Below are 9,899 nucleotides of genomic sequence, written 5' to 3'. Positions count from 1 at the left end.
TGAAAGTCTGGGATCCAGATGCTTTTTCTATATAGATTTCAGAGCTGAGTCCCTGCCACTGGAATGCAATGGTGTGATGATTACACTGACAGATAGATATTAATGAGGAAGACTGTCCAGCTGCTGCCAATACAGCTAAGTTGCTTGGAAAGAGTCCATCCACTCCAGAGGTTTGGTTTCACCACCTCAGAGTTGCCTGCAGCCAGACCTCTAGCACTGAAGAGGCTCCAACAACCCATGTCTCTCTCAATGCTGGGGCATAGTCAGGACCCACGCCATGCTGTGAACATCACTGAGTCAGCTGCCACCCTGAAGAGCTCAGGCACTGACCAGAGAGTGTAAGTTCTAATCAATTATCACCGTTACAGAGATAAACACAGCAAACCTGCTGGGGCTTAATAGTGTTAGTTCTCACTTGTCATTTTGGTATTAGCTATCACAGTTCAGATATGAAAATCACATATGCTCCCAATTTAAAGTTATAAAACAATGAATTACAGAAAAATCATGTATGTGTGCTCGTGTGTATACATACACACACAGTCTTTCTACCCTAGAGAAATCTGTTTGCCATGGAATTCCTCAAGTCTGAAAGAAGATACCACTCCATTCTCCCTGAACCACTCCCACCCCATCCATGCATGCACACCCACTTGCACCAACACACACACACACACACACACACACGCTCACACAACCAAATCTACTGTTTTTCTGTAATAATCTACCCTGTTAACTTCAGCTTTTCTTATTTCCTCTCTTGAGCTTTCTCTTGCTTGACTGTTTTCTGGTGTTTGGCTGGGTATTTAATTTGCTTTCATTCTTTCCTTTTTACTGGTGAAAGAGTTTATATTATGAATTTCCCTCTGACCATTGCTTCAAGTGTACCCCAAAGGCGCTTTATGTAGTGTTTCCATTATCTTATTAAATTCTGCAGTTTCAGTCTGTATTCCCTTGTTTCACCCACGAGTTGTCTAATAGAAGGTTTTTAAAATATTTCCTGGTGGGAGTTTTAATTTTTTGTTTTGTTAATAATTGCTAGTTATATTGCATTGTAATCAGGGAATATTGTTGGTAATATTTCTGGGCTATAGAACATTTTGATGTGTTCCTTGTGAGCTAGTGTATGAAAAACTTCATAAATGCTCCATAAGCACCTGAGAAGGAAGTGCATTTTTTATTATCAGAGCCTACCATTTGGAATATGATGATAACATCTCTTTTATTGATTATGTTATTTAGGTTTCTGGCTCCTTAATTATTTTTGGTGTGCTCACTTGATCTGTTTTGTGTCTCTATGTATGTTCTACAGTTTATATTCATAAATTTCATATGATCAGTTTGACTTGAGGCATTTAGCATTAAAAAGTATCTCTCATCAGTTTGGTTTTTTTTGGCTTGAATATTGCTTTATTTGATAATAAGTTCAAATGTCTCCTTTCTTACTATTTCTATGGATTCAATGTACCTTTGTCTATTTTATTTGTGATTCTAGTTATTTTGTTTTAATTATGTCCCTTGTATATAGCATAAGCTATGTATGGCTTTGTAAAACAAAGTGAAAAGCACATTCTTTTAACAAGTCACTTCCCCTTTATGGTTATGACTACTATGTCTCCATTCTGTTGGTCTCAGTTCTGTCACAATAGTTTTAAAATTATGTATGTTAGGCCATACTTGCTATGCTTATTTCTTTACACAATGTGTATTATTTGGTTTTCAATTAAAAATGATAATTAAGAAGAATTATATTTTCCTTTTAGTGGTTACCTTTGAATTTATATCTTCTATAATGCCTGTTATCTTATGTGTTCTTTGGAAAACAGTTTTGAGTCAAAATTCAGTTTAGAGTCTGCCTAGTCCTGTAATCTTAATCTCTGGTGTATTACTTTCTAAATAGTATTCTTTACCTGTTGCCTATAAAATACATCTGTGCGTTCACCTTCTACCCACACTCATGCCATTATTGTCTTTGCTTATTTGTTTTTAATAAGTCTAATGTACTTTGATCTTTTGCCTGGTGGCCTTGAGAGATTTTTTTCCTATTCTTGTTTTTTTTTTTTTAAGTCTAATAATTTTACTAGGGTTTACCCTGAAGACAATCATTCTGAGTTGATTTCCCAGATGTGCTGAATCATATTTTCTGATGTGGTGATCACACTAAATTTTGACTAGATTTATTTAGTTTCCTTCTGTTCATTATGCTCATCTTCGGTGGTTTGCCAGATGAATAGTTAGGAGGGCATATTCTCCTGTCAGCATACCAATGTCTGGATTCCCTAGTGAATTTTTGGATTGTGTGTGTGGTTGAGGGAGGAACGGGTATCTTTCCCCTTCACTCTCCTCCTACCACCTAATCGCCAAAGGCACTCCTCCCTCGTGTTTGTCTTTTTCTTCCCCTGAACTTCTGGAGCACTACCATTTCTAGCAGTGTGTCCTTGTAAATTCCTTGCCTACCATCCATGCTCTGACATACTGACTCACGTTTGTATTTGCCGACTAACACTGGCTCAACTGGTAAAATGCAGACAACTGTAACTGAACAACAATAATGTAATTTAAATAAAAATAAAGCTATGGAACACTTCATGAATTTGCTTGTCATCCTTGCTCAGGGGACCATGCTAATCTTCTTTGTCTCTTCCTACTTTAATACATATGTGTACAACTCAAGTGAGCAACAGTACTGGTTCTTATGCTCTAATGCCTAGTTTGTGTGAGAAAATGCTTCAACAGAGTCAAGAACTATACAGTCACTAGTACTAGTACTACATAGTACTCGAGTAAACAGAAAACTGAGTCTGTGTACTTTCTGTGTTACTTTTATAGCAAAAAGAGCTTCTAAATAGCACTGAGAACGCAGATAATAACAGTACTTGTGCTTTGAGATAGTAACAAACCAGTCAAAAACAAATAAAATTGATACCCCCACCAAATAGTAAATATATGATTTCCAGCAAGTTTTATGTAATATTGAAAATGACTATCAAACTATATTTCCACCTTTTGGACTCGTGGTTCTCCATGAACTCATGAACTAGATGAAGAACCATGAAGTTTATTTTTTAGATCTTTTTTAACTAGGACATTCTTTGATTTTCTGATAGTATATATCAAATCTTCAGTGTTATCCAATAGAAATCCAAGAACACCCACCTCATTATAAATGTGCTAATTGATAATAGGGAATTTCGATTCTGCTGTATTCATAAAGAACTCTTTTCATACACAAAAATGTTTTAAAGGTAGGGTAAGGACTGGTTGGGATGGGCTTTCCAGCTCTCAAACATTTTAACTTCTTCTTAATACAGTCCTCAAATCTGAGACAGAATGAAAAGGTGGGTTTTGCTAGAGACACGTACTTGTCACCACCATCACCTGTAGGCCTTACATGTATGGGTGCATACTACCTTGTCTTAGATGGGAAAAGGTAAGCCTTTCTATTTATAAGTCAGTTTTCACAGAACTAATGTTTTCTCATGTTGCCAGCATTTAATTTTTCACCAGTGCACTTACAAGTTTTCATGGGCAGTTGAATGCAGCTGTGGCACTAACCCTGAATGAAGCATGACTCTCTTCTTAGAGCCTTTGGTACTGAAACAATGGCAAGAATCAAACCTTCACCACTGGCCCTTTTCCACAGTGAAGTTTCTCTTTGTAAACTCACCAAGAGCTTGTGACCTCTGAACCCAAAGTCCATCAATTACCCAGCATGCAGGAGTGGGATATAGGGAACCAGCAGCACCATTTAGCTGTCAGGCAGTTAACATCCTATCATAAGATGAAAAGCAATTTGCCCAATATTTCAACTGCCAGAGAGAATTCTTTATTAGCTTTTGGATAAGTTTGCCTTTCAACCGGATGATTTGAACAGCTTCTTTGGTAGGAGAGATGCTGCTCTCAGATAATGATTTTGCATTTCACCTCATCATTAATGCTTTGGACCTCAAGGGAAGTCATGGTGCCTTTTGTGAAGGTCGAAGCATTTTATAACTTTAATAAAGACTCACATAGCCTTGGGAACATCAAGTGTGAGCAAGGGTGGGAGAGTGACTGAATAAAAATGTAACTAAATTGTCACTTCCACTACACTACTTGAATACTGGAAGGATTTCCATTGCAAATCAACAGTTAAAGAATACAGTGGCACCCCAAACTTCAGTGCAATTCAGAAGTACATACACAGAAACTGCCATTCTTCAAAGAAAAAATGAGAGAAATTATCTTTTTCCTCTCTCTAGAAAAGCTTTTTTTTTCCTGTAATTTTTTATTTAATTGCCAAATGTTTCAGAGGTGCCACACAGAGGTAGGTTAATCAGCATCTTGAAAGATTGGAATTCAAAACAGCTAATAGTTAGTGCTTCATTATTATAAATTTATTTCTACATGTAATTTAGTTCACTGTATTTTGTAGTGTAAAATGAATACAAGATAATAAGCAAAAGACATTATGAAAACTACATCACTGTCTCCATTTCCCAAAGTATAGGTCACTCTGTCCCAAATATTGCTAATTACTCAAAGCTTTCAATTACTTATTTAAGGGTACTCTCCATTAAAATCACTCCAATTTATAAATTCAGTGAATTCTTTTTTTTAATTTTCCTAGGTTTCTACTTCCTTCCATCAAGCATAGTTCACCAGCCATACATATGTACCCAAGAACTAAGAAAGCAAAACAAAAATAGGAGCTGCTAGGCCAGGCATTGTGTGATATAATATCATCTCGTCTTCTTTGACCTTCATAGAAACCTTTAAGGGAAGGCACATTATTCCTATTTCCAGACTGTGGACCGGAGAGGTTAAATAATTTTGCAAGGTCATATTCCTGATGAATTTTAGAGCTCAGTGGTGCTGAATTCATCCTGTCTTTCTCGTGTAGTAAACCACCCTATCCGGGGCAGCGATAAAAGAGTGCAGGCCAGGAGGATGGGGGAAGGAACGCCTGAAGAGATCCTCAGACTGGTAATAAACCTGACCACAGGGCTAGTCCTCAAGGTGAGTAGTGGGGAGCCCGGTACGAAAGTAGGGCTCTTTCATGATCCTGAGGTGAGTAAGGCTCTGGTTTCAGTTAGTAGTTTGAAGTAGAAACTAAATAGTCTTGTAGACTGGCAACTGGCTACAAGGCCACTGGGTTTTCCAAGAAATTATGCCATAACCTAGAGGAAAATTTTTAATTTTCAATTTTATTTTCCCATAACTCTATGAACTTGAGTTATGTGATGGTGGGGTGCGGATATATATTTTCATTTTATCACAAATATCCAAAAATGCTTGCCAAAAAGTAGGTCCTCAGTACATAAAGGTGATCATATTCAAGCTAGGCAAGGGGCAAAAGTCAGGATTAGGGTTCAGTTACCCATGCTAAACCCAAAGGCCTTCTTTCTGGGTATATGGAGCACCCAGCAACTGGGGCACATTAGTGTGCCCCAAAATTCTGGAATTTAAGAACAGTGCTCAGTGACTTTAACTCCTTCATTATAATCTGCCACATTGGTATACTGACTTTCAGAACAAGAGCTTCCCTCGAGCTGGCCAGACCTGCATCGGAGAGGAGAAAGCCACTTGATTGTTTCAGGTTTATTTAGTACATCCCTACAGTCTTTGCAACTTGTAGATAGACCCATCATTAACCCAAACCTGGAGCCGACCTGACTTGGGTCACTCAATTCAGTTCCAATAGGCACCATATTTCAGCCCAGCCCTCATATGTCTCAATTCTTATTTTAACCTTCATTTATTCCTTTGTTCTCAGATATTTATTAACACCATAGTGTACCAGACAATGGGGATAAAATAGCTGAATAACCACTATGGAACATTCCAGCTGGCAGGGAAAACAGGAAACTAAGCATGAACTTACATTGTAAAAGGCTTTGATAAGGAAACATATGGAATGCTAGCAAACCACATGCTTGGTATTCCCCGTAATTCTGCCTGAGGTCAGGGCATCCTGCTGGATCTCCTCCCTTTATTCAAGTGTTCCTGTTAGTAGATACAGCAAAGGGACGTTTTCAGGAAACCCAGTCAATGCTGGATGTGTCACTCGAGTCTCAGCAGCTAGAATAGTCTTGCTTCTTTCTTTTTTTTTCCAATTCTTCCTGATGGTTTTATTTGAATATTTATTGTGGAAAACTGAGCTTGTTAGTGAGTAAAAGAGAACAGATATAATGCAGTTCTCTGAGGAAGAGAGGAGAGAGAGAAAACCCTAAGTGGTGAAAAAAAAAGTGTATGGCTTCAGTGCAATTGAAGGAATATTCTTTTTATTTAATTTATTGGGGTGACGTTGGTTAATAAAACCAAACAGGATTCAAGTGTACAACTGTAACCCATCATCTGCACACTGCATCCTGAGCTCACCATAAAGTCAGGTCTCTTCCTGCAACCACTTATCCCCCCATTGCCCTCTTCCGCCACCCCCTTTCCCTATGGCAACCACCATTCTGTTGTATGTAGGGACTTTTGCTTAATTTCTTCCCCTTTTTCACTCAGCCCTCCCAACCTCCTCCCTTCTGAGAGCTGTTAATAAGTTCCCTGTATCTATGAGTCTGTTTGTATTTTGTGTTAGTTAATTTTGTTCACTGGATTCCACATTTAAGTTAAACCATGTGGTATTTGTCTTTCTCTTACTGGCTTATTTCACTTAGCATAATGCTGTTGAGGTCCATTCATGCTGTTGCAAAAGGTAAGACTTTCTTCTTTGTTTGGTTGAGTAGCCTTCTATTGTATACCTCAGCTTTTTTATCCATTCATCTACTAATGGGCACTTGGGCTGCTTCCTAATCTTGGCTATTATAAATAACATTGCTATGAACGTAAGGGTGCATATATTATTTCAAATTAGTGTTTCAGGTTTGTTAAGATATATTCCTAGAAGTGGGCTCACCAGGTCATAAAGCAGTTCCATTATTAATATTTTGAAGAAACTCCATATTGTTTTCCATGGTGACTGCACCAACCTTCATTCCCACCAACAGTGCACAAGCATTCCCTTTTCTCCACATCTTCACCAGCACCTGCTATTTGTTAAATTATAGGTGATAGTCATTTTGAAATGAGGTTATCTCATTGTGGCTTTAATTTGCATTAAACAAAAAAGTTTTTTTAAATATAGTTTATTGATTATGCTATTACAGTGGTCCCATTTTCCCCCTTCACTCCCCTCCACCCTGCACACCCCCTCCCACCCACATTCCCCCCCTTTAGTTCATCTCCATGTGTCATACTTTTAAGTTCTTTAGCTTCTACATTTCCCATACTATTCTTACCCTCCCCCTGTCTATTTTTTACCTACCATCTATGCTACTTATTCTCTGTACCTTTCCCCCTCTCTCCTCCTTCCACTCCCCTGTTGCTAACCCTCCCTGTGATCTCCATTTTTGTGGTTCTGTTTCTGTTCTAGTTGTTTGCTTAGTTGTTTTTTTTTTAGGTGTGGTTGTTAATAATTGTGAGTTTGCTGCCATTTTACTGTACAAGTTTTGTATCTTCTTTTTCTTAGATAAGTCCCTTTAATATTTCATATAATAAGGTCTGGGTGATGATGAACTCCTTTAACTTGACCTTATCTGTGAAGCACTTTATCTGCCCTTCCATTCTAAATGAAAGCTTTGCTGGATAGAGTAATCTTGAATGTAGGTCCTTGCCTTTCATCACTTGGAATACTTCTTTCCAGCCCCTTCTTGACTGTAAGATCTCTTTTGAGAAATCAGCTGACAGTCTGATGGGAACTCGTTTGTACGTAACTCTCTCCCTATCTCTTGCTGCTTCTAGAATTCTCCCCTTCATTGTAATCTTGGCTAATGTAATTATGATGTGTCTTGGTGTGTTCCTCCTTGGGTACAACTTCTTTGGGACTCTGAGTTCCCTGGACTGCCTGGAAGTCTATTTCCTTTGCCAGATTGGGGAAGTTCTCATTTATTATTTGCTCAGATAACTTTTCCACTTGTTGCTCTTCCTCTTCTCCTTCTAGTACACCTATAATTTGGATGTTGGGATGTTTAAAGATGTCCTGGAGGATCCTAAGACTCTCCTCATTTTTTTGAGTTCTTATTTCTTCATTCTTTTCTGTTTGATTGTTTCTTTCTTCCTTCTGGTCCACTCCATTGATTTAAGTCCCAGTTTGCTTCCCATCCCTATTGATTTCCTGTACATTTTCCTTTATTTCACTAAGCATAGCCTTCATTTTTTCCTCTAATTTGTGACCAAATTCAACCAATTCTGTGAGCATCCTGATCACCAGTGCTTTGAACTGTGCATCTGATAGATTGGCTATCTCTTTATCATTTAGTTCTATTTGTTCTGGAGCTTTGATCTATTCTTTCATTTTGGCCATTTCTTTTTGTCTTGATGTACCTGTTATGTATGAGGGGCAGAGCCCTATGTGTTCACCAAGGCAAGGCAATCCAGTGGCTGGGTTGTGATGCTGTATGTGGGGAAGAGGTCCAAGAGGGAACAATGGCGCTTGCTCCACTCTCTGCCAAATTTCAGTCACTTCCCCGCTTTCCCCAGCAAACTGGGACATTCTGGTGCTGATTCCCTGTGGGTGGGTTTGTGTATGTTCTAGGACCCTGTGGGTCTCTCCAGTAAACTCTCCTGTGAGGCAGGGAGTCTCTCCCGGCAGCTGAACCCCCACAGGTGTTTTCAATCGGTGTTTTCAGGCTTTATTTCCCCAAGCTCTAGATTGTGTGGTCTGTCTCATTGCCTAGTTTTGTCTGGTTTATCTTCACATGAATATATGTTGGACTGCTCAGTCTACCATCCTCCTTGCACACTGTGCCCCTTCACAATTGCCACCTCACTGGGTCCACCAGCCTTGGCTTTGCTGCTAGCACTCTCTGCCTGGCCACCAAACTCCACCCCTCCTACCAGTCTGGATGAATGCTTCTTCTTTAACTCCTTGGTTGTTGGACTTCCATAAAGCTCAATTTTCTGTCAGTACTGGTTGTTGGTTTTTTTTTTCTAAATTTTTGTTGTCTTTATTTTGGTTGTGTGAGGAGGCACAGTGTGTCTACCTATGCCTTCATCTTGGCCAGAAGTCTAAACTAAAAAATTTTTGCACAGCAAAGGAAACCATCAACAAAATAAGAAGATAATCCACTGAATGGGGGATATTTGCCAATGATACATCTGATAAGGGGTTAATTTCCAAAATTTATAAATAACTTATACAACACCTTTATTTCTGGTACAGCCACTATGAAAAATGGTATGGAATTTCCTCAAAAAAAAAAAAACCTAAAAATTATACTGCCTTTTGATCCAGCAATTCCACTGCTGGCATTATACCCTAAGAATCCTGAAACACTAATTCAAAAGAACCTATGCACCTCAATGTTCATAGCAGCACAACTTACAATAGCCAAGTGTTGGAAACAATCTAGGTGCCCATCAGTAAATGAGTGGATCAAAAAACTGTGGTGCCTTTACTCAATAGAATACTATGCAGCAGAAAAAAAGAAGGAGATCCTACCCTTAGTGACAGCCTGGATGGAACTGGAGAGTATTATGCTAAGTAAACCAGGAAGTGAAAGATAAATACCATATGATCTCACCTATAAGAGGGACCTAATAAAAACAAACAAGCAAACAAAGTATAACCAGAGACATTGAAACAAAGAACAAACTGATACTAACCAGTTGGAAATGGGGAGGGGGATAATGGGGGAAGAAGGGAAAGGGTTCTCAAGGAACATGTATAAAGGACCCATGGACAAAGCCAAAGAGAGGAAGGATTGAGGGTGGAAGGTGAGGGTAGATGGGGCAGGGGAAACTGGTGGTAGGAAAATGGAGATAACTGTACTTGAACAATAATTAAAAAATAATAAATAAAAGTAAAAAAAGGACTTACACAACACCACAAAAAAACAAAGAATCCAATTTTAAAATCAGGTAAAGGGCCT

General features: G+C 38.7%; 1 non-coding gene across 1 annotated transcript; it reads right to left on the bottom strand.

Moving 5' to 3' along the window:
• Nucleotides 1-2,570: 2,570 nt before the first annotated feature.
• On the bottom strand, nucleotides 2,571-2,673 carry LOC123826520. The gene has a single exon (XR_006787084.1). It is a non-coding gene; the product is annotated as a U6 spliceosomal RNA (small nuclear RNA).
• Between the last annotated feature and the right edge of the window lie 7,226 nt (nucleotides 2,674-9,899).

The sequence above is a fragment of the Phyllostomus hastatus genome, unplaced genomic scaffold (assembly GCF_019186645.2).
Source record: "Phyllostomus hastatus isolate PE091 unplaced genomic scaffold, TTU_PhHast_1.1 phas_contig_80, whole genome shotgun sequence".
Lineage (NCBI taxonomy): Eukaryota > Metazoa > Chordata > Mammalia > Chiroptera > Phyllostomidae > Phyllostomus > Phyllostomus hastatus.
This window is presented reverse-complemented; position numbering and strand designations above follow the sequence as displayed.